Genomic DNA, 6000 nt, shown 5'->3' with positions numbered 1-6000 from the left:
GAGGGTGTGGAGAAAAGGGAACCCTCTTGCACTGTTGGTGGGAATGTAAATTGATGCAGCCACTATGGAGAACAGTATGGAGGTTCCTTAAAAAAACTAAAAATAGGATTATGAGAAAACCATAATTCAAAATGAGTCATGGCCCACAATGTTCATTGAAGCACTATTTACAATAGCCAGGACATGGAAGCAACCTAAGTGTCCATTGACAGATGATAAATAAAGAAGATGTGGCACACATATACAATGGAATATTACTCAGCCATAAAAAGAAATGAAACTGAGTTATTTGTAGTGAGGTGGATGGACCTAGAGTCTGTCATACAGAGTGAAGTAAGTCAGAAAGAGAAAAACAAACACCATATGCTAACACATATATATGGAATCTAAAACAAAAAAAAAAAGGTTCTGAAGAACCTAGGGGCAGAACAGGAATAAAGACACAGACGTAGAGAATGGACTTGAGGACATGGGGAGGGGGAAGGGTAAGCTGGGACAAAGTGAGAGAGTGGCATGGACATATATCCACTACCAATTGTAAAATAGATAGCTAGTGGGAAGCAGCCACATAGCACAGGGAGATCAGCTCCGTGCTTTGTGACCACCTGGAGGGGTGGGATAGGGAGGGTGGAAGGGAGATGCAAGAGGGAGGGGATATGGGGAAATATGTATACGTGTAGCTGATTCACTTTGTTATACAGCAGAAACTAACACAGCAATGTAAAGCAATTATACTCCAATAAAGATGTTAAAAAAATATTCTGTGTCACTAAGTGAAGAGTAAAATTCTGTGTCACTAAGTGAAGAGTAGAGTATAGCTTTTCTTATGCAGCCTCTGGAAATGTATATAAAATTTATCACAGGAAGCTTAATGAGCAATTGGGAAAAGGTTGAATAAAGATGGGTGGACATCCATATCATAGACTAATACAGTTCATTGCTATCATCTTGATCATTTCTCTTAAGATAGTTTCTTTTCATCTTGCTCATCTCTACAGTAATATTAGTTGAGAAAAAAGTCACTAAATTTAGAGCAAGTATAAACCAAATCTTCATCTGATTCATAAGCCACAGATTTTGCAGCTATCTTCTAATTTCTTATAATAGCCTGGTTTCTAAACTCCTGAGCTCCATTGTCAAGAGGATGGCCGAAAGTCATCCTTTTCCATGTCCTGGAAATGTGAATAGTATTGTTACTTTTATTTTATAGGGGACAGCATGTTTATTTGTTGCAAGCAAAGTAGCAGAAATCAGAAGTTCTCAAAGTGTGGTCCCCAGATCAGCAACTTCAGTATCACCTGGGAACTTACTGAAAATGCAAATTCTCAAACCCCAACCCAGACCTACTATATCACAAACCCTAGGGAGAAGACCAAGCCATCGGTGTTTCACAAATCCTCCGGGGGATTCTGATACACACTCAAAGGTAAGAACCACTGGTGTAGAGCAATGGTCCTCAGCCGGGGGTGAGTTTGCCCTCCAGGACATTTGACAACATCTGGAGACATTTTCAGTTGTCAACAGCTAAGGGAGAGGGTGTCACTGGGCATCTAGTGGGTAGAAGCAAAAGATGCTGCTGGCCACCCTACAAGGCACACGCCAGATTCCCCCATAACAGAGAATACAAGTCCAAAATGTCAGTAGCTCCAAGGTTGAGAAATCCTGGTGAAAGGAAAGAACCTTGATCAGCAACCCTGAGTTTAAATCACAGTTTCCTATTCATTTCCATTTATTATTTTATTTTGTTTTCAGGGTTTTATGTCTTATAAATGATTTTATTTTTATTTTAAACCCACTCAACTTGGTTTCTACTAGTGTCATCTTTAGAAGGTCTTCCTCCAGCTTAGAATCACATAAATGTTTACCTATGTGTTACGATTTCCCTTTTTACATTTAAATAGTTAATCCATTTAGAATGAATTTTGATAAAAGTTGTGAAGTAATGATCTAACGATTTCTTTATTGTATTAAAACTCTTTGTACCTGGAATACACAAAATCACTTCTATTTCTTGACCAAGCCATGGCTAAGAGGATGTGCTTCACCAAAACACGGGAATTAACTAAGCAAAAGGAAGGATCAGTTTGAATCAGCTTCATTCTCGTGTGCCCAAAAATTTAATGCGAGATTAGATAAGATGGACGTTTATTTCTCACATTAATAAATAAATAAAAGTGTGGCAATAAGCAGACCAGTGCCTGTTTTGTGGCTCTGTAATTAATTATTAGTGACCTAGACTCCTTCAAGAGGCCCTTGTCATTATGATCCAATATGGCAGCTGGGGGAGTCTGGGGGAAAATGGACACATACACATGCATGTATGGCTGAGTCTCTTTGCTGTGCACCTGAAACTATCACAACATTGTTAATCAGCTATACTCCAATATAAAATAAAAAATTTTTTTAAATGGCTTCTGGAGCTCCAGCCATCACATTCTATTCCATGCAGCATGACGAAGAAAAAGACACAAAAGGGTGAGCCTATTCTCTTTAAGAACACTTTCTAAAGGTCACATCCGTTATGGCTTACATCTCCTTGGCCAAAAATAATTTACAGAGCCCACCTGCTGCAAAGGAGGCTAGGAAATGTAATCCATTAACTAGGAGAATAGATATTGGGGTAGTAAGAATAATCTTTGCCATCTTGAGTTGCAGGAACCAGGGGTTTTATGCTCCACAGTATTGAGATGAAGGGGATCTCCAGGAAGACCATTGTGTCTGGGGCTGGAGGCAACCCTTCAATGGAAAGTCCCAAAGAAAAGAAGAAATTAAAAGTCCTTGACAAAGAAAGAGATTTATACTTTTAGTGTATTTCTGATGGGTACAGAGAAACTTAAGCAAACTTTTAAAATGAGGCACTGCTATTTCTAGGGAAAACAAGCATTTGTTCAAGAAAGATGTATACGTTAAGAAAACTTTTGTTACAGTGTGGTAACAAACATCCCCCAAACCACAGTAGCTTAAAACAGTAAAATATCTTTTGCTTATGCTCAGTATCGGTTGAAAAGGAGCTTTACTCATCATAGTAACAAAAGGACGCAGTCTGATGGAGCAACCATCTTCTTGAACGACGGCAGTCATAGCAACGACAAATATAAAGAGAGCCGTGGAGAATTTCACATGGGCAATTCACACTCTGGAGCTATCAACCAGATCCAGTCTCATGATTCCACCTAAGATCAAGGGAACAGGAAAGAAGTTTTCCCTTGTACCCTGAAGGTAGAAACCCAAATATTTGTCACCCCAGTATTTGACACAGAGCACTAGTGACAACCACAAAAGGAAATGCGGAGTTGCTGTGAATTATATTTATATGGTCACAATCACATACACTGAACAAGAATAGTTGGAAGGATGGAGGGTCAGAGAGGTGTTTATTGCATGGAGGTGAGAGTGGGGACAGGTAAGAAAAGAACTGAGTCCTTATCTTCCACAAGATGAAGTCACAAGAATTAAGAAATAGCAGTATATCCCAATTATTTAAAAATATGAAAACAAAAAAGCAGAACAAATAGGCAAAAGACTTGTAAGTGTTTGCCTCAGTGCTTAGGGTGGGGTAGGGCAGGGATGGCTGTTTTTCACGACAAGCCTCGTGAAGCTTTCTGGCTTTTTAAAATATGTCAAATATTATTTTAGAAAGGAAAGAAATTAAATTTAAAATTTCAAGGCTAGGAGGAAATACCTCAAATATTTAATAGTGATCCTCTCTTTATCTTTTAAATGCACAACAATTCCACGTGTCATCCTCTGCAGAAAAGGGATGAATGAGATGATTTGCCTTCCTGGAATCTTTGCCACTCGACTCCAGGTACTCAGACCTGGAGCAGATCCTTTGCCTGTTTCCATTTTCACAACCAACAGATAAGCGCCACTTCAGAGCAAAGAAAACTAAAGAACTCAGTAAGCCCCACTGAATGATGATTTGCAGACTTTTACCCGTCCATTAACCATATCTAACCCTGTGCCAACCCCTTGGAAGCACAATACCATTTCTATGAGACTGGAAGGAATCCAGATAATTTTTAAATAACACACTTCCCTTTTAAAAATGTAAATCAGTGGGCATGTTTGCAGGCTCAACCATTGAACGCACTCCAAAGATTTATCTAAAAGCTTCTGTGATGCTTCCAAATTCTTGGGATTGCTTTGTACCTCTCTGAAATGAATAAGAAATATTACTTTTTGTTTCTACTTGATAAGGTATGGATATTTTCAGAACAGTCATTTTCTAAGCATGCGCTTGTTTGAAGGACTGGAAGAGCAGGAGCTGTTTGGGGCCAGCACATTTCTGTGCCTCTTGCTGCTTCCTGGCGGGGCAGCCCACCCCAGGGGACCGAGACTGTTAAACTCTGCTTATTGACTCACATAGATGTAAATAATAATGCCAATCTTGCATCTTCTCACCAGATGCCCTGAATCGCCCTTGTCTTCCTTCTAAAGGCTATGAGGAAGGTGTTGGTGGGAGAAGACTCAAAACAGGAGAATAAAGAATTTGTAATTCCACCTCTAGACAATGTCCTGCCTTCCGGGGCTAACCTCTTGCTGTCTAATCCTATTACGCACGGGAGAAACCAAGAATCCCCTCTGCCTCCCTGCTGGATTCTGAGTTGTTTCTAACCTCGCCTCTCACCCGAGCCAGATGGAAATCCTGGGCCAACTGGGGAAATGGTCATGTTCGCAAAGAGACAAGAAAGAAAGTACATGAATTATTTCCAAAAAGTATCCCCGCGCCCCCATTTTGATGCAGGCACTTGGATGTTTGCCTTGAACCAAGGACTGTGTCGAAGAGTCACATCCCCACCGTCACCCCGTGTGGGACCCTAATGGGATCCCCTTTGGGCAGACAAGAAGGCTAGGCCCAGTTAGCAGGGTTATGCTGGCGGTGGAGCTGGGCCCTTCACAGCGCTCTTATACTGCCGTCTACTAGGTGCACTTGCCGTGGCCCTCGACGTGAGAAAGACTCTCCCTTAGAGACACCACAAGAGGTTTGTACAGGCAGAGCCTGGTAAGCAAGTTAAGTCAGGGAGAGACTCAACAGAAATGGTAAGGACTTTCTCCTTCCTTTGACTAAAACCCCCTTCCTGGCCTTCTTCACGGCAAATCACTTAGCCGACGGGACTCGGGTCGGGCCCCAGCTCACTCTGACAACTCGTGTTCCCGTGCCCAGCCCCTGGGCGCTGCAGTCGCTCTCCAGAATTTCCTCTGGTATCATACCGTTCACTGGGTTAGGATCTTAAGTTCTCTTGTCTGCCTCCCTCGTTAGAGGGTGAGTCCGCTGAAAGGCAGCAACGATGTCATGTATTTCAAATAATTCAGCAGCTGATTTGTTAAATGAATGGGTGAGTGAGTTCAGATGAGCAAACAAGTTTTATGACTTGTCCAATTTCGGATAACTAGTTCGTCCTGAATGAACCTAAAAGTTGTCTCCTAACTTCTAATCCAAGGCTTTTTCTTCTAGACTTTACTAAACCTTGAATGTGTTTCCTCTTTAAGAGTCCTCTATAAAATTTGGCCAACAATGTAGGAGGAATTAGTTTAACCACTTGAAAGGGAAGAGAATATAGACCAAAGACCTAGGAGGGAAAAAATTACAAAACCAGAAGGAGAAAAAGAGAACATATAAGAAAGAGAGGAAAACACTGCTGACTTCACAGTGTCACCCAGGGATGCCGTTTGTGTAAAAAGGATAAAGGGATGGTACTCAAGGAATTCACGCTTCATTTGTTCACATTTTGATACTGAACTCCAAGAAACATAAAGAAAGGACAAAATAGAATTACTCTAGTTAATGTCAAGCCCTGGGAAAAGTCTGAGATTTCACCCAACATGTGACTGGCGTGGATGCTGGGAGAGGACCCAAGACCCCTGTGTCAGAGACAAGGGCTTCATCCGTCACAGCGGTAGCCAAAGCATCAGCATTTCTTGCTTTGGTTAGCCGAGCCCCAATTCCCACAAGGCAACATGAAAAGAATCAGGTGATACCTACGCATGTGGTCAATC

Source organism: Physeter macrocephalus, chromosome 2, assembly GCF_002837175.3.
Source record: "Physeter macrocephalus isolate SW-GA chromosome 2, ASM283717v5, whole genome shotgun sequence".
Classification (NCBI taxonomy): domain Eukaryota; kingdom Metazoa; phylum Chordata; class Mammalia; order Artiodactyla; family Physeteridae; genus Physeter; species Physeter macrocephalus.
The sequence above is the reverse complement of the archived record's forward strand: the minus strand, read 5'-3'. Positions refer to the sequence as shown.